This window comes from Monodon monoceros, unplaced genomic scaffold (genome assembly GCF_005190385.1).
Source record: "Monodon monoceros isolate NGI ecotype Baffin Bay Population unplaced genomic scaffold, NGI_Narwhal_1 Super_Scaffold_4, whole genome shotgun sequence".
Lineage (NCBI taxonomy): Eukaryota > Metazoa > Chordata > Mammalia > Artiodactyla > Monodontidae > Monodon > Monodon monoceros.
Window position 1 is genome coordinate 47,361,309 of NW_021703781.1, and position 24,813 is coordinate 47,386,121.

The 24,813-nt window shown below is 44.0% G+C and overlaps 1 protein-coding gene across 2 annotated transcripts in view; it reads left to right on the plus strand.

Moving 5' to 3' along the window:
* Window positions 1-15: 15 nt before the first annotated feature.
* Window positions 16-24,813, plus strand: part of PCGF5 (polycomb group ring finger 5) — a 115,765-nt gene continuing 90,967 nt past the window's right edge. For both annotated transcript variants that reach the window (XM_029244706.1, XM_029244708.1), the window contains exon 1: window positions 16-75. The gene's annotated coding sequence lies outside the window, so the exon portion shown is untranslated. The remainder of the gene's footprint in view (window positions 76-24,813) is intronic.

Here is a 24,813-nt window from a genome sequence, read left to right on the forward strand (position 1 = left end):
ACCGCCCCACGCGCGCGCGCTCGCGCACCACGCGCCCCGCGCGGCCCGCCCGGCTCGTGGCCTCCCGAGAACAAGGTAAGGGCGATGCGCTGGGACCCGGGCGGTTTCCCCGCCCGGCGTGGCCGGGGGAAGTTTCTGGCGTCGCCGTATTCCGCTGGGCCGGGAGGAGGCCCCCGGCGGCAGGGGAGCCCAGTGAGCGGGAGGGGGCCGCCAGGCGCCTGGGGGTCACAAGTTGCCTAACCTGCCATCGGGGCGGGCCGGCGGGCTGCGCGGCGGGGCGGGCGTCGCGCCGAGAGGGGCTGGAAGCGCGGCGGGCGAGGGGAGGGCCCCGAGGAACTTTCTCCTCCCCGGAGGGGCTCCTGCCAGCCCCGGCCGCGGCCCGGCCGCCGGAGCGGCTGGCTCCCCGGCTGGAGGGAGCCCGTGAAACGTGTTTGAAGAAGCTGACGCAGTTTGTGACGCTCGCGGCTTCCTGACGGGGACCGGCAGCGGCAGCGCCTTCTCCGAGGAGGGACGAGCCGAGGCGGCGCTCGGCCCTTCCCCCCGCCTGGAGCCGCGCGCCCCGGCGCCTAGTTGGGGGGCTGGGGGCTCGGGGCGCGAGCATCCAGTGGAGGCCGGGAGTCGGGCCCCGGCAGCGCGCGTCGCTTCCGTTTTGATTAGCTCGGGTTATTATATAAGATGTCACGGAGAGGAAAGGGGCGAGCGGGCGGCGCGTTGGCCTTCCGCGAGGGGCGGGGAGGGGCGGGAGGCAGGGCGAGCGGGGACCCACCTGTGCGCCCTCCTCGCCCCCTGCGGGTGTTGCCCGCGCGCCTGCCGGGGACGGGGAGGTGCGGGGCGGCGGCCGGGTGGACCGACGTGCCCGCAGCTCCCCTCCCGGCCCCGGGAACATTCGGGCAGCGGCCGAAACGTGCTGTTTCTTCTCCGCCGCCTTGCCTGGGTCTACTCGTTACTGGCTCCGGGCGTTTGTACTTTGAAACATTTGTTTAATATTAAAGAAGCTGCGTGTGCGGCCGTCCTAGTGCGCTCGGAACGTGTGGCCGTGGGCTCCGGGGCGGTGAATGAATCATCGCCCCGCAGACCGGGCGCCGATGATTCCTGCGGGGTCCACCCCGCGCGTACTCGCCGTGTGCCTCTGACCCAGGGACGGCGACCCTTCCTCGGCGGTGACGCCTTGGAGGGCCGCGGGAGAGGGAATGCAAAAGGGCGGCGGCTTATTTTTTCCCCCTCCTCCCGCAATTTGGGGGAACTTTGGGGGTGTCAGAGTCCCCACATTTCCCGAGGCTTGTTTCCCGTTGTTAGAAGAGTTAACAAGATTCCACCTGGCTGTGTTGATGAGTCGGTGGAGGAGCGCTGATTCGCTGCAGGGTTGGATCGTCTCTCATTCAGAATCTGGATGGCTCTGAAGGAATCCTTCTAGTAATTGCCTCTACTTAAGTACCAATAAAGTAATCAGCAAAAAGTTTAAAAGTTAGTGGACCTTAAAAGAAAAATCAGTGGCTCCTAAGTAGAGGAGTTCTACTTAAAGGTTTAGGTTTGGGGTTTTGTTTTTGTTTTGTTTTGTTTTAATAAGCGAAATCCTAAAAGGAACCTAGTTTGCCAGAAATTAAGAACTTTTGACCACTGTGACCACCCTTGAAGACTCAACTTGACTCGTTCCCACCATACCCCACACTTGTAGGATTAAGAATAAAGTTTTCTCATCATGTAGGACTCACCTCAAATGGCATCTACTCAGCAAGGCCCTCTTGATCACCTTAAGTAACCTCTCACCCCTCACCCCAGGGACCACCCCCAGTCCTATTTTATTTTCTTCATAGCACTTAATCGCTATCTGAAAGGATTTTCTTGGGTGTTCTTTAAGTCCTGTCCCTCTGCACTGGAAGGTAAGCTCTACTCTGGCAGGAATTTTTGCCTGATTTGTTCATTGCTGTAACTCTAACACCTAGAACAGTGCCTGGCACATTAGGCAGTCAGGATTTGTTGACTAGTGAATGAATGAATTCCTATTTCTTGGTGGGACTATCTTTGACAGTTGAAATTTACTGCCTTGCGTGGGCAAGACACTAAGATGGTGCAGTTCTAATTTCTTTTCTTCCAGTTTTCTTTTGATTGATTCATTTCCTCCTCTATGCTGTTAACTTACAGCACAAGATGGGTTTGAGCATCATATCCTAAGATGCTGAGTACAAGGCATGTGGAGCCTTGTCGAGAGAAAGGGTGTTGGCTGTATAAGTTAATGGATGATTAAAAATATTATCTGTGCTAGTTGAAAAAAAAGGTGCAGGATATTGAAAGGGAATAGGCAAAGTCAGATTCCCACAGTGCTATATGTTTCCACTTGTATTTGAAATACTGATATTTCTGTATTCCTCCCTCTCCATCGCCTGCACACCAACCTCAAATTGAGCTGCAGTTTGGGAAGGTCCATAGTAGGTAGCATTTACTATGAAGTATTAATTTAACTAAACAAATACAAGATATACATCTCTGCAGTGGCCTTAACTCTGTTGTTGTTAGTGTCAATGGCTTAACTCCATAGAAGAGTAGATAGAAGGAGTTATTTTAAATTATATTTTAATTTTAACATCTTAAATGAATCGTAAAGAATTAAGTTAAAACTATGTCAGTAATATAATGGAAGAAGGATTAGAAGGTCGTGCTTCATACTACCTCCTTTGAGGATAAATTTTAGTAAACTTTTTTATTATAAATAACAAACTTTGGAGGCATATTAGTTGGCTTTATACTTGTAGGAATATTTTCAGAACTCAGTGCCTCCAAAGTCACTGCCAAAGAAGAGTGGGCTTCCAGGAGTTCCCTTTCCATAGCAGTAGCTGTGAGCACTTTCAGAAGTGTAATCTCAAGAGTGAGCTCAGACATAATACAGGTTGAAAGCTAAATGGGACCTTGAAATTGGTTGGCATATTTCATCCCTTTTTATCAGTCCCTTTACTGAGGTAACTAAGGCACAGTGAGATGACTTGCCCGGTGTGCAGGTCTGGGATTAGAACCAAGGGTCCTGACTTCTTGTTGGAAGTCGTCAAATCAGCCAGAGCTCCTATAGTTGGGGAACGAGTGGTTGCTATGGTTAGTCGACTGTCCGCCTCTTGCCGGTGAACTCTCAGGGAGTGAAATGAGGTCGTATTCAACTTTGTAGCCTTCGATGTGCCTTGGACATCTAGGGGCTCAACACGTAGTTGTTGGGTGTGGTTGGACAAATGTATTTTAAGTTGAAAATATATTTAAGAATTGAGAAACCAGAAAAACATATCTCTTTTCCAGAATGAAGATGTTTTTGATAAGAAAGTTAGAATGTTGGCAGTAATTAACCTTAGAACTTTTATAGTAATGAGGTTGCTGTTTAATTTTCACGCCTCCAGAATTTCAAATAAAATGGCTTACAACTTTAAGCGTGTGCACTTGCTTAGGTGGCATAATTATTCACTGAAGAAACAATCGGAGGCTGTTTCAGGACACCTGGTAGGTCTTGCCTTTGCCATGGTATCCAATTAGAGAAGCCTAGACTGTACAGCCAGATAGAATAGGGACCTAAGCTCAGCTCTGCCCCTAACAAGCAGGGCTCTCTGTAGCAAGTTACTTAACTTTTTTGAGCATTCTCTTGTCTCTGAATGGGGGTAATACCACCTGCCTTGAAGGATTGTTGTGACGCTGGGGTAAGGTACAGAAAGGGCCTCGTGTACACTAGGCCGTTAATAAATGGCAACAGTTATATTATGATTTCTGATTTAAGAGACCAGGGGAGCAGCTTAATTTCTTAAAGCTTCAGTTTTATCAGCTGGAGGATTGGTGATTGGCATGGAAGGAGGGGAATTAAATGATCTCTAAGATGTTATCTAACTCTGTAGTTTAAGGAACTGATAAAGAATGCACAGTTCTACAATTTTAGTTGAAATGATTCATATATCCTTGATCTAACGAGCAACTGCAAAAATGGTTAATTTCTAGGCCTTCCTAAGAATTTGGCTTAATTAGCTTTGGTGATATTAAGTACATCTTCATTATTATATATGCTATATGGTGGATACAGAGTTAACTTGAATATATCAATCTCTTATCCAGCTTACTATATATAAGGCAGTATAAGGAGCATATGGGTTAATCAGACGTAGGCACCCTTTCTTTGAGAGGCTTAGGAGGCATGTAGGGAGCATAAGACAGGTGACCAAAGGTTTTATTATATGGGGGCACTGTTATAGAGGCATAAAGGAAATGTTTTTTTTGCTTTTCGTTTTCTGTTTTTGGCCGCGCTGGGTGGCATGCGGGATCTTAGTTCCCCCACCAGGGATCGAAGCGTGCCCCCTGCATTGGGAGCACAGAGGCTTAATCACGGACCGCCCGCCAGGGAAGTCCCAAGAAAATGCTTTGTGATTTCAAGGAAGGAACACACTATTTCTAGGCAGAAAAATTGGGGAAGGTTTAGTTAAGGAATCTTGAGCTTTAAAGAACTGGTAGAACTTCAACTGGCAGAGATGTAGGGCTCAGCCTGTGCTAAGACTTGAAGGAAAGAGTATATGAGCATATCCAGGATGGAGAGGAGTGTGGTTAAGCTGTAGGGTGAGGGGCCTGGAGGCAGGATAGTGGGACGGCAGGCTGCCTGGCAGAGTTAGGACCATATTGTGGGCATCTTAAACACTGGGCTAAGGAGCCTGTTTAGTAGGCAGTAGATAACTATCAAAGGTAGTTTGAGTGGGGGAATTAAAGCTATGCTTTAAGAAGATTAATCTGTATTCGGGGAGTCGTGGATAATCCCACTTTGAAAGCTATTAAAATAGTTCCTGGGAGAGAAGCAGTGAGAACCTAAGTTAGAGTGGGGGCAGTTGGGTGGGTGAGACCCTGTAGAAATAGTAAATGCAGCAGGACTTGTTGGCTAACCTGGATGAGGGAATTGAGGGAGAAGTCAGAGACTGAAGCTGAGTGACTTTGGATGGTGATGGCAGGAATGGAAATAGTTGGAAAGGCCACTAGTAAAGCACCTGTAAGTAGTATGCAATCAGTAAATATTTGTCTAGTTAATGGAAGTTTGGATTTGGATATGTTAATTTCTTTGTGCCTATGAAGCTATCCAAATGGATGGCTGCCATTTAAAACAGAGATGGATTTGAGGGCATCCTTATGAGGGGGGATGGTGAAGCTGTGAGAAGGGTTCAAAGTATGGGTGAGAAGAGTAAAAGACCAGGGCAGAGTCGGAAAAACCATGTTTGTGGGTTTGGAGGGAGACAGAAAGAGGCTGACAGGATGCCGAGAGGAAAGAAGCTGGAAGAGAACAAGGAAAAGATAGCGTAAAGAAAGGTGAGGAAAGAGAATTTAGACGGGACAAATAGCAGTGTCGAGGCACTGAGATTGAAGACTGAGAAAAGGTCATTAGATTTGTCAATGAGACCATTGTCAGTAGCCTTTGAGCATCAGGGGCAGTTGGGCAGTGGAGATGGAAGTCAGCCAGGTACCTGAGAGGTGCCTGAGCAGGAAGGAAGCGGAGAGAGTACGTCGTATAAGTGAGGATTGGTCTGTGAAAATTGGAGAGGACTGTAACTTGAGGTGATGAGAGGGCCAGGGAGCCAGTCTTAAAACCAAACCGTGAGAAAGGCCCGAGAGCATTGTGGGCCGATTCGTTGTCAGTGGAGAGGAAGAGGCTGAGGATCTGGAGAGGGAGTGGGAGGATGGTTCGCGCGCCAGGTCAGTGCTCCTCAAGTAGGAGGCACGGGAGCTGGATAAGGTGGCCACACTTCCGATTGCCCAGGACAGTCTCCGTTCACACCTGCTAACAAATAACGCCTGTTTTTATTCTAAAACAGAGTCCCTTTTCGAATACTAAATCATTTGATCATGACAAAGATAGTTATTCGTGGAAAAACAGATGTGACATGGAGAGAAGAAGATTAAATGAAGGCAAAAAGAAACAGATTTAGAGAGGAAAGTTGGAAGCTGGGAGGGAGTGTGACTGCATTTTAAATGGGTTGGTTCCCCTTTTTAAGAAGGAAAGAAAAACGGAGGAGGCCAGTTCTCTTTGCTGAGAGGACGTTGAGAGTGAGAGGCAAAGCTGGGAGGAGGAGGAGGGGGGAAAGGTTTGGAGTAGCTGTGGGTATGAGCGTGATGAGAGCCAAAGGTGATAAGGGCCTGACAGGTCGCACAGATGCCTTAGCCTTGTGATAGAACGAGTCATGCCTGTATTTACGACTTTCTCCAGCAATACTGAGAAAATTGGAAGTGGAGATGGTGTGAGTATCGTTGAAACTGCCAACTCCATATGGGTCCCGGGTTGAGTCGGAAACTAGTGAAACTAGTGTTGATGGGCTGGGAGAATGAGCAGGAGATGTGAGATTAGACTGTGTAGTGGCTGGTTGGGCAAGAACGAAGGAAAGGGAGAAATGGGAGTGTGGAGGGGAGTCCTGGGGCTGGTGGCCAAGGGCCTGAGGGACTTCTTGAGTAGCTTATCATGATGGAGGGATCAGTAATGCGCAGTGATGTGAATTCAAAGTCTGGCTGAACCTGAGAATGGTGAAATGACATCAGCATGAGGTAGAAGCTCATTGATCTTCAGGAACTATGAGGCCAGGGTGTCAAATGATTATATTATGTATATCAGTGTCAATAGCTGTTGTAAAGATTCTGGAATACATTTATTAAAGCCTTTCTGAGCCTTTAGTCCATAGAGTTGGAGAGTACCCTAAAAGAGGGAAGTTATTCCTTCATTTAAAAGATGAGGAAGCTAAAGTCTTTTAAAGGCTTTCTAGGAAAATTGAGACCTGCCCCACACTGCAGATGTATGTGGCAGAGCTGTCTCTGGAAAGAACCGGAATCCTGAATTTCAGTTCAGTATTGCCCTCCAGGACAGAAGAAGTAATTAAAGTATCCACTGAACAAAGTTTTACAATTTGTCCTCACCACACGGCCTGCCTACTGCTTGTAGAGCACCAGTGTTTGCGGGCACAGAAAGCCACTGAGGAGAGCTGTGGAGTTGTGTCCACGTGCTCTGACTTCTGACCGAAAGGCAGGTGATGGCGTCTTTGAGGAGGACACATGGAAAGCACCCCTTCTTCCCCACTAATTAAAAAATAGATAAGAAGCAGCAGGTTGTCAAAAAATTAACTTCGTTATTGATGCAGCCTAGGCTGGAAGACACAGCTTGGTGTGAAGCCCACATTGGTCTTGTGCACCTTCTACACCCTAGGCTAGACTTTGAAACTGCCTACTGGATGGAAAGTTTGAGGCTGCAGAGCAGAAATACCCAGGTTTCTGCCTTTCACTGTTCAGACAGAGAAAGAGAAAAGAGGCCCAATCTCTCATGCCAAGTATCTTTGATAGAAAAACTCCATCCATTTGTAAACTGAGAAACAGACCCATGGCTGTCACACACCAAGCAAATAAATTGCTCCTCCTCTGTGGGGAGAGTATGGTGCAGGGCAAGAAGACAGGCGTGGATAGGGAATATCCCCCCTTTGGAAACCCTGTGAGTGGCAGAGAGGCATTTGTTCCCCTTGAAACAGGTTATAGACCACTCTTAACCTTTGTGTTTGTGTTTGAATTAAACTGACTTCTGAGGCAGCAGGTGCATTTTTATGTTAACTAGGAGTGAGTGAAATGACTCAGAAGGTTTGAACATAGTCCTTAGTTCATCGATTTCATAGAAATGTCTAGTTGTTTTCTCATTCCTCTCTGGGGAATCTCAGGAAGCTCACAGATGTCATCACAGAGACCACTAGCTTTGATATCCTGTTTCTGAATCCAGAACTTCAGAAAAGTGGAAAGTTCTTTCTCCTCATAACATGTTTAAGGAGCCTTTCATTGGACATTCGGCACTTGGAATTTGTCCTGATTCTGTCACTGTTAGTGACCTTACTAATTAACTATTACGTGCCTCAGTTTCCTCATCTACAGCATGGGAGAACATAATGCCTGTTCTGTTTCCCAGGTATTTGATGTGAAAGCTCTTTGCAAATAAATAGTGTCATGCAAATGAAAGGTATCAATATCACCATATGGTATACAAGGTAAATTTTGAAGTTTAAGAACTTTTTAAAAATAAAATGTTTCAAATAAAACAACTAAGATGGCTATTGAAATTTGATGGGACCCTGGTTTAGGCACTGAAGGTAAATCATGGTAACTTTTCTCCCTTTATCCATGTCAGTGTGTATAACAATTCTGGCCAAGTGTGATTAAAGCACTGCGTTTCATGACAAATGAAAAATTTGCCTTTTTATCTGTTTCTCTTTTAACTGTTATAAAGGTCTTTTTTTTTTTACTGTAAAATATAACACATGTATAACTTTTGAAATGTAAATGTATAGTTCAATGAATTATTAAAAAGTGAACATCCATGAAACTACCTCCCAGCTCAAGAAATGGGACAATTTCATCCCCCACCCCTACCCACCGTAGGAGTCTTTTTTTCTTTGTTAGATGCTTGCCTTTCTTTTCAGGGAAGTTTTGAGTAGTAGCAGGAGGCAATTATAAATATTGACAGGTCCAGCATATGTGCTTCTTTGAGTGGAATTAGATCAAAGGTGTAATATTAGTGTTTTACTCTGTAGTTATTTCTTAGAACTATGAATTCAGTGTTTCGGACAAGTCCTGGGTTTTCAGCCTTAAAGATCAAAATCTTCAGGCTTAGAGCCTTCAGATTTGAATGGGAGTGAAAAAGTTGTGATCCTTTGGATGTGAGAAAATTCATGCCTAATTATTTGTTCTGATCATCCCTCTTTTGCCTGTTTTTAGAAGCAAAATAACTAAGACTGCAGTGTTGATGATGACTTTGTACAGTAGTCAAAGGTCTTCTTGGAAATACTTGAACAGTATCAAGGCAAATACCTTTCAGCTCAGGCCACCATAGGCTAGATTTGAAGTCGCAAGAAGGAGTCAATGAAAATAGCTTTACTGCATGAAAACAACCTGTATTTTCTTCAATTATAATCTAGTGTTCTAAATTCTACCATCTTTTAAGGCTTAATTAATGAGTCAATAAATCAGAAGTATTTTGTGGTATCCAGAAAAGGATTCTGTTTTGTTTTTTATGCTTTTATGATTAAGACAGAAAATGATGGTAAACATTAAAAGAATTGGGAATGTATCTTAGCTAATCAGATGCATCGATAAAAACAGAAAAGGTGTAAATGTTTCAAAAATTGATAAGGAAAAAAAACTGATAAGGAAAGGATCATCTTTTGGGGGCAGTTTCTGTGGTTGTAAGATTGAGTTATTGGGATTCAGAAATTTGGTCGACTGGACCTGTGTTTACTGTCTGTCCCTCCTGAAGCACCACTATAGTGATGGTAAACAAGAGATGGGAGACACCAACACACTTTTGGAGGATGAAAAGCAGACAGACCTGTGGCAACTGACTTAGTGTAGTGGAAAAAGTTGATACCTAAGTGCCCTTAAAGGAGATTGGGGATAGATACTGGGAAGAAACAGCCAATTTATCCCTCAGAATCCCAGAAGGGCTCTGGAATTAGAGGCTCTGGAATAGGGCATGGGGCTGAAAATAAGGGATTGATTAAGAGTTCATAAAAGGAACTAGACTCTCAGTTCACTTTCCCCATCCCATATAGCAAGAGGAAGTCCTGGACATTTTTTCTCTGGAGAAATTGAAATATATTAACAGTTCTGGATTTAGGGATAGCAGGCAAAAAAGAAAAAAGAGGGTAAGGGTGAAATTCTGAACTGAAAACAGAGGAATTTGATGAAATTATGCATACCAAGCAGTGAGACCTGGTGTGTTCTTTTTAACCCACCCCCAATCCTAGGATAGCCAGGTAATCACCAACCCAAGCAGCATATTGAGGAACTCTTTTCTGGGCAAAGTGAACAGCCCTAGAGAAAAGACCTACAGATACTGATATATGGGGTCCCACAATGAGAAAACTGACTTACTATCCATTCTTCCTACGGTGAACCCTCAGCAACAACCCAACTCCCCCTATTCTGTGAACATGGAACTTGCAACCAGTGTTTTAGTACCTTAAATACAAATAGTCAGTGAATATGAGACATTTGAAGAAAGCATTCAACAAGAAAAAAGGCAGGAACCAGAACAAATGAGAAAAAAATCATGGAGGAAACAGAAATGCAAAAAGAAGAAGAAAAATGGAAATAATCAAAATCAATCCTCCTAGAATTAATAAAATAAGAACTGGGCTGTAAAAAAGTAATAATTAGAGAATAAGAAATAGGTCTTGGAAACTAAAAATAAGATGGCAAAAAAAAAGTCATTGGAAGGACAGAAGATAAAGTAGAAACAAAAGCAAAAAGGAAAAAGAGGGAAAAAGTAGAATTAGAGGGTCAGTTGATCAGGTATTATATTAATAAGAGTTCCAGGCAGAGACTACAAAAATAAAATAAAAATAAATAAATCAAAAGTTTACAAAAAAGAAAAAGAAAAAGAGATTACAGGGAAAAGTAAAGGAGAGGAAATTACTGCAGACATAATACAAGATATTTTCCCAGGACTGGAAGACATACAATTATAGATTAAAAGAGTTCACAAAATAGCCACATGAGTGAATGAAAAAAGATCCACACAATCGGTGTATAAGACATATCATTGTAAAGTTTTGAGTACTAAGGAAAATGGGAATGAGCTAAATTCTGTGGAGGATAAAACAGATCCCATACAAAAAGATTGGGAATTGTAATGGCACCTAAAGAACAATGGATTAGTTCTTTCAGAATTCTGAGGAAAATTATTCTTAATCTAGAATTTCAAACAAACTGTCAAGTGGGAGATACAGTAAAGACATTTTGAAGGTGTGAAAGTTCTCAAAAGTTTACTCTCTGTGCATCTTTTTACAGGAGGCTATTGGATAACATCAAAATGTGGGCATAAATGTACTGAAACATACAGACTATTAAATACCCTGACCATGCATGACTGCAAAAGAGGCTGGGAAAAAACGTTGACATAACTATATCTTAGGAGTCTGGGAGAGGATAAGCTAGTGCATAATAGGACATCACTAATTTTATTAATTACTAAATTAAAATCAAAAGTAAATCAAGAAATATTAGTATATGCATATTGTTTAGGAATATAAAATTTAATATCAAGAGAGAAATAGCTAACTATTTTTAAAGTAGATTGCCTTTGGGAAGTGGGTTTGGGGGTGAGTGGAGACATGAGAGGTTACTGCTGTGTTTTCATTTTAAGCCTGATAGTACTATTTGTTTAAGTAATTTGCATGAGTTATATTGGTAAAAATAAAGTTAGTAGGGAAAAAAAGTAATGCAGTTCTAATAAGTGAATTCGAGAATGATTTACATGGATCCAGAGCTTTAAAATATATACATTTAAAGTTAAGAAATATTGTTTCGAAGTTAGAATCCTCCCTCACAACTGATTGCAGCGCTCTGGAATCACCCTGTCTCCGAATCATTTGAGGCAGCTTTAAAAATCAAATCCTCCCTCCATCCCGAAATTCATTGGACTTATTTGGCTTTGGCTGGGCCCCAGGGAATCCTTAAGTTTTAGAAGAACCCCAGCTGCTTCTGAGGTATATCTAGGGCTGACTCCTAGCCAAGTAGTTTAAATACCCTTGCTTCTGCTGCTTTAATGTTTCCTGTATTCTTCCTATCCTCTCTCACTGCTTCTGCTTCAGGTCTGATCTTCTCTGTCTCTCAGTTCTGAACCAATACGGTCTATTTGGGGTTGGAACAGTAGGAGGAGAGAAAGAAGAGACATGGGAGAGGTCATTTGGGTGACTAAATAATGAGAATGGCTGTACAGAGAGCCGATATTTGTTTCCTTTTGTTTTGCAGAAACTATGTAAATTGATGGCCTTATCTTGAATTTCTGATGGAGTAATTTTAGAGTTCAAGTTCAAGTAAATTTGAACTTTATGACATTTTGTTATTTCTTTACCTTTAGTGTTGCCTCCTGGTGCTAAATCTGTTGCACCCTTAGGTTGCCCTCAAGTTTTTTTTTTTATCTCCCCTAGGTTTTGCCCCCAACGCTCCCGGCTGTGGTCTATCAGATGTTTGCCAATAGCATTTCCATTTTGCACCTGGGATCATCGCAGTTTTCATAGCTCTCTAGTTTTCTGTGAGGGAATTCTTAAAAAGGAGGTTAGCAAGCAAGAGATGAAGGAATATAAGAATTATGTAATTTCCCAAGGTTAGAGGTCTTGTTGAATTAGGCTTTGACTACTGAGATTTTGTACGCCTTTTTTTAATATATATATATATAGATTTATTTATTTATTTTTGGCTGCGTTGGGTCTTCGGCGCGGCGCACAGGCTTCTCATTGCAGTGGCTTCTTTTGTTGCGGAGCACGGGCTCTAGGCGCGCGGGCTTCAGTAGTTGTGGCTCACGGGCTCTAGAGCACAGGCTCAGTAGTTGTGGCGCACGGGCTTAGTTGCTGCACAGCATGTGGGATCTTGCCGGGCCAGGGCTCGAACCCATGTCCCCTGCATTGGCAGGCGGATTCTTAACCACTGCGCCACCGGGGAAGTCCCGGATTTTGTATACCTTAAAGGAGAAATGTTTGTTGTGTGGATGAGAGAAACAGTTGAGACCTAAGGGAAGAACTTCTTTAAAAAAAAAAAAAAAAGAAACCTAACTTTAGATTTTTTAAAATATCAATAATTATAGACATAGTTTCTCTTGTACCTTTTCCCAGTCCCATTTCTGCCTCCCTAGATTGAACTGGTCTTGTGAATCAGGCATCAGTGATCTGCTTGTAACTGTTTCACATCGGGCCAATGCCCTGCGCCATACCGTGAGAGGACTTACCTCTAGCATTCTGTCCAGTATATAAAGAGCTGTCCTGGCTGGTTTCTGAGGCGTTACTTTACATTTAATACATTTGTGCAGCAGGGCCAAAGTGTGATCTTTATCACACTTTGATAAATCCCATCAGTAAGTCTTATTCAGAGCTTGCCCACTTAGTGCAAGTCTCTTCTAGGTCAGTGTGTCTCACACTTCAATGTGCACGCAAATCACTTGGGATGGCGTTACACTGCACATTCTAGTTCAGTTGCTCTCAGGGGAGGCCTGAGACTCTGCATTTCGAATAAGCTTCCAGGGGATGCTGCTGGTCCTCAGACCACACTTAGAGGAACAGGGTTCTGGCTAGTGGTTCTCAACTCTGGTTGCTCTGTAGAATCATCTGGGGGCTTCTAGGACCTGTCCCTGGTGATTCCCATACAGTTGGTCTAGAGTGAGGCCAAGATGTGATGTGTGTGTGTGTACGTATATATGTGTGTACATATATGTATTTGTATACATGTATATGTGCGTACACACGTATATGTGTGTATGCACATGTGTGCACATGTGTTTGTACGCATATATGCATGTGCATTTGTGTGTGCACGTGTATGCGTGTGTATACATATGTGTGTGCACACATGTGTGCATATATGTGTATGTACATATTTATATATTATCTAACTCCCCAAGTAACACTAGTGTGCAAGTAGGTTTGGGAACCACTCTTACAAGCTCTGCACACTTTAGCTGTGACTCACAGGTAAAGATCTTCATGTGTGGACTTTGTAGCAGTCTGGGAAGTATCCATAGCCTTTACATATGGATACACCTGCTTTATGGATAGTCTGTGGAGAAGCGATTCCTCTTGGATTGCTTGGTTCCTAGAGAGCAGATAGAGGTGGCTATCAGAGGGGGCATACCTAAGAAGAAAAAAAGGCCTTTTCGTTAAAACCACATGTCACTTGATATAGGAAAGATATTTAAAGTGACGAATAAATACAAAGTTGGTATCTCTTTTTTCAGGGGATCCTTCTGTCTTCTACATCCTTTCAGTAAGAGATCATGGGAAAATTATGTTATAAACTTTGATGCTTTATGTTTTCTCCAGAGAAGGCTATACATTTACTTACTATGTATATGTTTACCTATAAATATATGTACTTGCAGAGTTTCGGCGTAGCTAGAATTCTAGTACTTTTCCTTTGCCAAATACTTAGAAAAATTTAGATTATCTCCTATACGTTTACTTTTAGGTCTTAACTTGTCCTAAAAATTGAGTGACTTACCATCCTGGTGAAGGGACAGTTATTATTCTCAGGATCTTCCAATGCTGACGGCAGTTGATGACTCGATTTGCTCGAAAATCATAGGCCTCAGCTCAGTTCAAATGTTAATTGTTTTGTTATTATTACAAAGATGATCCTAGAAGCAGATGATACAATTTTCTGTATATTAAAATTATGTTAACTACAATTTCTTGGAAACAATAAGCATTAAAACCAATGGATTAAAATTAAATATAATTGTGCTGCTAAGGAATTGCAATCCTCTCCTCCACCTCCCCACCATTCAGTCATAAAATAGGACTTTGATTTTATTTCCTTAACATTACCTTGTCTACTTCATGGCCTCTGACTTCGGTCAGATTCTCATTACTTCTCATTCATGTTAATTTCCTTACTGGACCTCCCTCCATTCTTGTTCCTAACAGCCGTTCTGCCAGAGTCCTCTATTGTGGAGGTAAATCTAGGGCTTTCCCTTGTCTGAGGATAAAGTCTGAATCTCCAGAGTATCATGTAGAGCTCTCTCACCTGGCCCTACCTTTTCTCTACCCTCATCACCTGTCGCTTCCCTAGACAGCAGTTTATTCATTCCTTAGCTGAGATTGAAGGTAGGGGAGAAAATATTGGAGGCTTGAAAGAAGGTAACGGCATGGAAGAGTGGTTTAGGAGAGGGGGTGAGTAGATCGCACTAGGGACATGAACTGTGATTGCTGGGCAGCAGTGACGGTCTCCTGAGGTAGGTGATGACATGTAGAGTGAGACCGGCTGGCATTGGCTGCAGGGGTACTGTTGTGGGGAATGTGAAGCCTTGCATCCTGCCAGTTGCCCGACTACGTCATCCCACTTCTTGTCTCTACTCTTGCACATGCTGGGTTTCCATCTAAAACACTTCCCTTGTCTTTGCCTGGAAAAAAGTCTCTTAAGAAACCCCCTTGGTAATTTCCTCCCCTTTCCAGACATTCTCCCTTGACCCCCATGATATCTGGTCATCTCCCTCCATCCTGTCCCCACTGTTCCATTAGCCAGCCGCTGTTACTGTACTACCACGCCATGGCAAGTATCTGTTCATACTTGTCTCTACTAGACTGTGGTCTTAACAAGGGCAGGGATGCGATCTTTTGATGTCCACTTCATATCACAGTGCCTGGCACGAAGTAGACACATATAATAAATGCTGGATGAATCAACACAAGATTTCTCTATAAAGTGTTGAGAATCTGTTCTTGCTGGATTGGAGGTCACTTTAAAAGTGAATTCCACTTAGTAGTAAACGACACAAAAAATTGTGTTGCTTTAAGTTTTAGTCTGATCTACCCCTACCAAATATCCAGGTTAACAAGATCTTTCCAAATGTACACACATATGTGCATGTGTGTATACATACATACTTATGTACATGAAAATGGAGGAAAGTATAAATAAATATTAAATGTCTGGGATAATAGATGTCACAGAGGCCTGCGCACTGCACATGGTTTATCTGTTCTCTTTCAGATGGGCCGCCTTGGCTAGTAGGAAACAGGTTAAAACCTTAAGGAACATGTGAGCCAGTATTAAACACATCTATGTTTTCAAGTTGTATTGAAGTTATGAGTATAAAAATGTAGTTTTGGAAAGGTTTTTCCCAATTGTGTAGAAACATATAGAGATCTTAACTGCCAAAAGAATTTCATGGCATTTACAAATGAATAAAACCTGGAGAGAAATTAAGGGATACTTTTTTTCCGGAGGTAACAATTTCACATTTTTCCTTAGGAGTGAGGGGACTTGAGTTCTGTCATGATGTATCATTAAAGGGCTGTGGTGTCAGACAGTCTCCCCACCTCCCTAAGCTTTAGTTTCCCCATGTATAAAATATGAGATTTGGTCTAAATTATTACCAAGGTCATTTTGAATCATCTGTTATTCTGGAAACTTACGAAACATGTCCTGTAACCATGGAGAGGAAAGTTGATTGGTGACTCCAAAAATAGACTTATTTTCTCCTCCTGCAAATGTTGATGCACTCCCATTGAGGAAGTCACTCTGTGTATATTGCCTTAACCAATTTCTTGACTTTTTTTTTCTTATTGCCAAGAGCTCAAAAGTGAATGAAAGATTGTCTTAAGAAACACCAAACAAATAGCCCTTGTCTCTTGTTTTAAATATAGAACTGAATTATTGTGCTCTTTTGCATTCCTGTTGTAGGTATTCAGAAAGCAGAAGGTGGTGATTTGGTAAATTTAGAAACTATTTCACATCAGTTCCTGCTGTCTTTTGTGTTTGTGTGAGAACCCCATTCAAAATATGTCTTATTTATTCTTCCCTTAAAATATACTTTCCTTCATTTTTGCCTTTCTGCTGACAACAAGTCCATGTCTATAAATACTTACAGATTTTGTCAAGATCCTTAGGTAACAATTACTTTCCTCTGTTAACATACAGGTAATCTAGTGAGGTATGTTTTATCCCTAAGCCCTTTGCTTTCTTAGTGTGTTGCAGCATCAGCCTGTCCTTAGTGCAGTGATGTCCTGAGGGGGCCTCCTCCAATCACTCTGAGGTTGCAAGGTCTGTGTCCACGCCAAGACCTCAGGGACTGTCCCCTGTCTGGAGCACTCCACCTGGAATGAGACGTCTTGACCTAGTTGGGCCAAGTACAGTGCTGGTAGGCAGAGTCTTCCTGTCTGTCTGTGCTTTATCCAGCCCTTTGAAGCAGAGAATCAGCTCATTAAATGAACATTTAAAATACCTAGAGAGGTTACAGAAACTTCATTTTCACTGTCTCTAGTCTGTAAGAATATATATCCAAAGTATCACATCACTCACTAGCTGTGTGAGATTAGACAAGTCACTTACCCTCTCTGAGCCTCAGTTTCCTCCTCTGTGAAGTTTGGATTTGATCTCTAAAATGACTTTGGCTTCAAAAATTTTTTTTTCTTTCTTTCTTGCTTTGTCATACTCCCTCTGACCCTAAACTGACTGATAGCAACCGGTAGTCTTAAACTTCAGCAAGTATCAATTCTTTCTCATGGTTCTTCCTCAAACCAGTATGGTTCATTTTCCCACCGCACAGGCATTTATGGAGATTTTTAAAAAGCATTTATGATGAATTTAGTCATTTATTTTTCTGTACATTTTGAGACCAGATGAACTCAACAACTCAATTTGTTTTGCCTGTGTACCTGGATAATAGCATAAAAATAAAGCATTCTTATTTTTGTAGCAATAACAAACATTTTTTTCTAGCAAACATTGCTGTCTTTATAAATGAGAACTGAGCTAGTTAGATACTATTGACCTCAGCTGTGGAGCAATGTTAAGAGAGCAGTCCTTTGATATTTATCCATATTCCTCATCACCAGTCAAGATCTTTGCTCTAATAAGTGGTTTCAAACTATTGAAATTAAAAACAATCTCTGGAAAACAAACAATCTGTGGAAATAGGGTTAGAGAATGTTCTAGGACAGGACAAGTTTATTTTATTTATTTATTTATTTATTTATTTATTTTTTGAGGTACGCGGGCCTCTCAGTGTTGTGGCCTCTTCCGTTGTGGAGCACAGGCTCCGGACGCGCAGGCCCAGCGGCCATGGCTCACGGGCCTAGCCTCTCCGCGGCATGTGGGATCTTCCCCGATAGGGGCACGAACCCGTGTCCCCTGCATCGGCAGGCGGACTCTCAACCACTGCACCACCAGGGAAGCCCAGGACAAGTTTATTTATTCGTTCAAGAAATAATCACTGAGTGCCTTCAAGCTAGTCTTTGGATTATCAGTGAACAAAACAAAGATTCTTGACCCAAAGGAGTTTATTTTCTAGCAGGGGAAGACATATGATAATCAGTAAGCAAAATAAATATTTGTTATATGGTTTGTTATAAGGTGGTCAGAGCTATGGAAAAATGAAAAAATTGAGCAAGAAAGGGAGATGAAAGGTGATGGGGAGTGGAGAGCTGGGTTGCAGTATAAATGCCATGGTCAGGAAAGGAGGTGTGATGGGCAGAAAGGCTCCCAGAATGTCCATGCTCTAATCCCTGGAACCTGTAAATAGGTTAACTTCTGTGGCAAAGGGACTTTGCAGCTTTAATTAAAGTTACAGGAAAAAAAAAAAGTTACAGGCCTTAAAATATGGAGATCATCCTGGATAATCTGGGTGGCCCTTAAAAGTGGAGTAAGTGGTTTGAGTCAGACAGATGTGGCTGAATTTGGAGCAGATCAAATGTAAGGCAGACTCAATCCGCCAGTGCTGGAGAGGGGCCACGTGGAAAGCATGAGAAGAAAGGAGGGCAGCCTTGAGGAGCAAAGACCGGCAAGGAAACGGGACCTCAGTCCTGCCGCTGCAAGAACCTGAATCTGGCCAACAACCTGAATGAGACTGGAAGCATACGAATCCGCAGAACCTCCAAAAAGGAATGCAGCCCTGCTTACAGCTTGATTTTGGCCTTGTGAGACCCTGAGCAGTAGACCAGCAGAGCCTGGCTATACCCAGACTCCTGACCTACAAAACCAGGAGGTTATAAATGGATGTTGTTTTGAGCCACTGAGTCTGTGGTAATTGCTCATGGCAGCAGTAGAAAACTAGTACAGTGGCTGAGGACAGCTAGTCAAGGGAAAGAGTATTCCAGCAGAGAGAACAAGGAGAGCCAGGTTCTAGAGTGAAGTCCACCTGGAGGGTTAGAGGGATAGTGAGTGGCCAGCGTGGCTGGAGTGGAGGTAGCAAGGGACGAGTAGGAGAAGTAAGTGAGAGAGGCAACTGGGGAGGAGGGTAGGGACGCTAGGTGGCTTCGGCTTTTATTCCCAGTGACCCAGGGGGTCCTTGCAGCATTTCGATCAGGAAAACAATGTGATTCAGCTTAATTTTTAAAAAGATCATGCTGGCTGCTGTGAAAATGGACTGTAGGGGAGAGGCCAGAGACCAATTAGGAAGTGACAGCAGAAATCCTGATGCAAGATGGTGGTGGCCTTGACCAGTGGTAGTGGAGATGATGAGAAGTGGCCAGATTATAGATTTTTTTTTGAAGATAAAGTCTACTTGTTTGCGACTTAGATGTGGGATATGAGAGAGAGAGAGGAGCCAAAGATGATTCTATAGTTTGGGGCCTGAACAGCTGGAAAGATGCAGTTGCCATCAACGAAGATGTGGAAAGCTGTGGGTGGAGGAGATCTGTGATGGGGGAGAATTGGAATTCAGTTTGGACGTAGCGAGTATGATGTCTGTTAGATATCCATCTGGATCTCTGTGTGTGGTAGGCAGAATAATGGCCCCCAAAGATGTCCAGATCCTAATCTCCAGACCCTGTATATGCCACCTTAGGTAGCAAGAGGGAGTTTGCAAATGTGATTAAGTCAAGGACCTTGAGATGGAGCGATTATCCTGGTTTATCTGTGTGGGCCCAGCCTAATCCCATGAGTCCTTAAAAGTGGAGAACCTTTCCTTTGGTGGTCAGAGGGAGATGCAACTCCAGAAGAATGGTCAGAGAGATGCCATGGTGTTGGCTTTGAAGACAGAGGAAGGGGGCAATGGGCCAAGGAATGTAGGTGGCTTCTAGAATCTGGAAGTGGCAAAGAAACTAATCTTCCCCAAGAGTCTTGAGAAAGGAACACAGCCCTGCCAACATCTGATTCCAGTGAAACTCGTATCTGACCTGCAGAACCGTAAGGTAATAAATTTGTGTTGTTTTAAGGCACTACATTTGTGGTAATTTGATACAACAGTTGGACCTGAGTTTGGAGGGGAGGGAGAGAGGTCTGAAAGCATAGAGATGGTATTTAAAGTCCCCGGGGGCTGAAGAAGATCACCAATAGAATGAGTAGAGAGAGAAGAGAAGAGGACAAAGCACTGAACCGTTGGCACTCAACATCAAGAGGTCAGGGATAAAGAAGGGAATAGCAAAGCACACCGGGAATGATCAGCCAAGGAGACAGGGGGCAGACGGAGACAGGGGCTGCCCTGGGAGGCGAGTGGAGAAAGCATATCAAGGAAGAGGGAGTGATCGCTTGTGAGAGGTGCTGCTGATCGGTTCAGACGAAGAGTGAGGCAACGCCAATGAAAAGATTTGTTGTGAAGGGGAGCAAAGAAAAGGGGTGGCAACTGGCAGGAAGAGCAGTGTGAAGAGAACTTTGTATTTGTTAAAGGTAGCGTTCAGGGCATGTTTGTATGCTGAGGGGAGCTATTCACTAGAGAGCAAGAGTTGACGGTAACAGAAAAAGGGGGAATTGCGGGGAAATGTCCTCAGGTAGGCAGTAAGGATGGTATGTTTGTAGGGCATGAGTTGGTATCTGCTTTTGGTAGGAGAACAGTGAGTTCATAGTCGAGGGTGGGTGAATGTGGTGGGAGTGTGTGGGCATTCTCTTCTGATGCTTCCGTCTTCTTAGCGGAATAGGAAAAAGATGAGAATGGAGAAGGTGGTTTGGGGGATTAAACAAATTAGCGACATGTGGTAGGATCACCTGGCAGCATTAAAAGCCCATTAGAAATCTGTGATCATGAATTGGAAGGACTAAATGCCACCACACACCTTAGAGAAAAGTGCCTCCTAATATTAGATATCGCCTCCCTCAAAAAAATAAAAACAAAAACAAATGTTAAAGGAAAATGTGAAGTGCAGAGTTATGCAAGGAAAACCCAATATTTCCTTATTTTCTTACCATTTCTATCACTGCCTACATTCCTTGAGGATAACTTGCCTTAAAGGGTAACTAATATTCCTAAATTGTTGAATATAAATCATATTTTACTAAATCAAAGTTAAATGCTGTCCTAGCCTGGGTTCCTCTGAGTAACAAAACCTGGACAAGGCTTTATGGACAGTTAGTTTATTTTGAGGAGTAATCCCAAAGAACAGGATTGGCCCCTGGGAAGAGTTAACAGGGAAGGAAGGAAACTCAATCCAAGATTTGTTCAGCAACTTGGTCACCACTGTGGGTAGCTGGGACTTGATCCCAGAGGGGACCCTCCAGGAATGTGCCTGAGAATTGTCTGATGGAGAGACAGACTGGGGGAGGGGCTAATTCATTTTTCATTCACTTGCTCCCATCCCTTGCTGGTCACAGGTTGTCCCATGGGGTGTTAAGTCCATCACAGCACTGTGCACGTGTCAAAATACTCAGTGGTTCCTGCAGGTGACATGAGGGTGCAGTGCAGCTAAAGTCCCATGAGGGTAGCTTGACGACAGGATCCCCAGCACCACATGGAAGGAGCTAAGTCTATACTTGTTGAATACATGGTTTTCATAATTCATCTTCTTGTTCATTTTTTTCCATGCCTTGTGGCTCATCTCGCCCAGCGAAGCCGCTTACTAAGTGAGGAACTCTGAGGCCTTGGGGATTCACGGGTGGATAAGACACAGTCCCTCCCTCGAGTCTCCCAGTCTGCCGTGGAGCTTCCCAGTTCTTTTCATCCTCTGCATGACGTGGAGCTCCACTGGAGTCCTTTTTAAACAGAAGAATAACATGATATGGTTTCTAAATTAGAAGCAGACAGGGAGTCATTAATAGCAATGCATAGGGTGACAGACCCACCGCAAAACTTGTCTCTCATGGTTTCTGTGGGTCAGGAATTTAGAATCTGGTTGCCTATGTGGCCTGTCTCCATAGGCTCAAAGGCTGGCAGCAGCAGCAGCAGCATCTTAAGAGGCTTGCTCACTTACCTGGTGCCTGGTCTGAGACAGTTGGGCTCCTCGGACCTGTCCGTCTCTCTGTGTGACCTCTGCATGTGGTTTGTCCAGCATGGAGGCGTCAAGGGACCCAGACTTGTTACATGGCGCCTTGATGCTCCCAATGAGCATGTCCTAAGAGAGAAAGATCCAGAGGAAAGCTATGTGGCCTTTTATGATCGACCTTGGAAGTCACGTAGAGTTACTTCTGCCTGGTCACAGGCCTGCCCAGATTCAAGTGGAGGATTCACAGACACAGCTCTTGAGGGAGGAGTGTCTGCACCGCGCTGTAAGGAGCCCCGTGGGATGGAAGGTACCTGTTGGTGTGGCCATCTTTGGAAAATAAAATCTCACGGACAGTGCTGCTGACATTTTCTGAGGGCTTACTGTGATCCAGGCATTGTGTTAAGTGCTGGATGTGTGAATATTATTTACCACCCAGCAGGTAAATAATTTGTAAGGTAGCCCCCTTTTTACAGTGAAACAGGGAGACTCAACTAGGTTAAGTGACTGGCGTAAGCTCACAGAGGATTTCCGAATTCAGTGATGAAATGGCTAAAGTTGGTGAGGAGGAGGTGGGAGCTCCCTTCCAGAGGGAAACGGAACCCCGGGTCCCTCATCCCTTCCCTCTCCTTCCCTCCAGTATGAATATATTTCCATTTTGTTCAACTAAATTTCAGTGATGTTCTCCTATACCATTTTCCCCTACTGTGCGCGTAGATCATTTCAGTTATGTTTTGAGTCTGTGGATTGATAGGGAAACATAAGTATTATGAAAAGACACCTAAACTGATTTTTAAAAACTTTCTAGATCATAAACTATTGGTATGTTGGAAACTTTTATATATAAAAAGGACACACTTCCTTATACTGGTGCATCTCAAACTTTTTTTTTGCACCCAAAAGGCACCCCTGAGAATCACCTAGGTCAGCGATTTTCAAAGGGGATCCTCTGTCCTGATAGGGAGGGAGCTGGTGTCGCTTGTAAATGCTCTCCTCCCTTCCCCTGCTTGCCTCTAGCCCTGAGAACGGCCAGCCTTTTGCATCCAGAAAGGCAGTCACTCTGAATCCTGTTCATTTTAAACCTCATTATTGAGCATCTCATAGACACTGTCACTCAATATGTGTTTAATGAATGATTTCCATACATGGAAAACCTCCCAAACTGCCGATGCATCTGTGGTTTTCCCCGCATTTAAGCATCCAGTTTTTAGAAATTAGAAACATGTTTTTAAACGTGGGCACCTAGGTGCCTAAAAGAACAAGTAGGTAATTTGTTGTTTTGGCCTCACAGCACTGATTTAAACAGCTTCAGAGGAAGTAGAAACATTATTCTCTTTGTCTGAATTCATCTTGCCATTTAGAAGAGTTCTTCAGGTTCTTCTCAAGATGACCCATTCATTCATTCATTCATTCAATAAATGTTGATTATCTACTAAGTGCCAGACACTGGGGGAATCTATAGCAGTGAACAGAACAGACAAAAATCATCTGCCCTCGTGGAGCTTACATTTTAATGGGTTGAGACAGTCAGTAAATATATAATGTGTGTACTTTGTCAGATGGTGAGAAATGCTGCGGAGGAAAATCAATCCAGAGAAGGGAAATAGAAGTGTCAGATTATGTCACTCTACCCAGTTGTGTTCCCGGGCCTTCCCATCTTCTCCAAGTAGAAGCCACAGTTCTTACCATGGCCCAGAAGGCCCTGCATGACTTCGCCCCTCATCTCCCTGACCTCAGGCCCTCTCAGTTCTCGGCCACACTGGCCTCCCTGCTGTTCCTCGGGCATCGGCGTCGTTCCTGCTCATGGCACTTTCGTGTCTCTCTGTGTAGCCACTCTTCCTTGTGGTAATCATGAGACTAAGTCCTCATCTCTTTTTGGTCTTTGCCCAGGTGTCACCTTCTCAGTGGTGCCTTTGCAACTTAACATATTATTTTAAATTTCAGTCTCCCTCCTTACCCAGCCCTGGCATCCCTTCTTCTCCAGGAGGTCATAGCCCAGCAGAGGGGGTGACTGGATGCCACCAGTTGGGCACAGCCATTGGCAGAGCAGCATCACTGGCTTTCTCTCCAGGGAGCAGCTCCGCCTGTAGTTGGAGAGCCAGCTATGTCACTCACGTGTTGTTGGCAAAGTCTCAGGAAAGGCCCTGCCTGTGGCAGCACGATGGGACTCTCCCCAGCCTGTTCAGGAGCGTGATCTAACCCTGAGCTTCGTTAGTGGGAACTCCCGGAATGGCATCTGCCTTGGTCATACCGGGGGAGAGAACCTCTTATGGGTTGCATGTAGTCTCCTGAAGTCGAGGGCCCTCTTTCAGATGGATTATTTCTACCCCATGATTTTTGACTTGGTGTGTATGGTATGTTTAGTCTGTTTCTTCTCCTTGGCAAGGACATTCTTGTTTTCCTTCTCTGGGAGAGATTTCTCTCTTTCATCGCCCTCTGTGACTGCTTCATCTGAGTTCTCAGCATTCAGTTTCACTGACTATGCTGACCTTTTATGTATTTCTTGTTTTTGTTCAGAAACCGAAGCTGCATCTCATACCATACATAGCTTGTCTGTATCTGCCTCATTCCCATTTTATTAAAAACTTTGCTTTATTCCCCCCTTGTCTCTACCACTTCCTGGTCTTAGAGCATTAAAAGGAACCTCCCTGCTTCCCCAGGCAGAGTTCCAGAGTCTGTGATTTTCATGACATCATAAATAAAATTTAAAATGAAATTGTTACAGGTGGGGTCCCCTGGGAAGCAGACTGTGAAGTGGAGTTGAGCGCTCAGGATGTTTGTCAGCCCTTCGAAGGTGGGAAGGAAGCAAGGGGGCCAGCCCAGCGGCAACCTTGGCGGCCCCCTGGGTAGCTCCGGGGCTAGAGAGGTCCCTCGGAGTTGGCTTGACTTGGGCTGAGATGACCAGGCCTTTCCACGTGAGCATCCCTCAGTCAGTGCGTGATGGCGACCTTGGAAGTGTGTGACCTTGACCTTAGATGAGAGGATCTCTGCACTGGAGGCCATCCCCACAGCAGCCACCGCAGCCCTGCGAGCACGTCCAGAAGGACCTTGCTGACGGGCACTCAGGCTGCGCGGCCCTCTCCCTCCGCATTCACGGAGCTGTGGCTCCAAGGTGGGGTATAGTGTCTCGTTTAAGAAGTAACCTCCATCGTCAGTTTTGGTTCGCTGTTGCAAC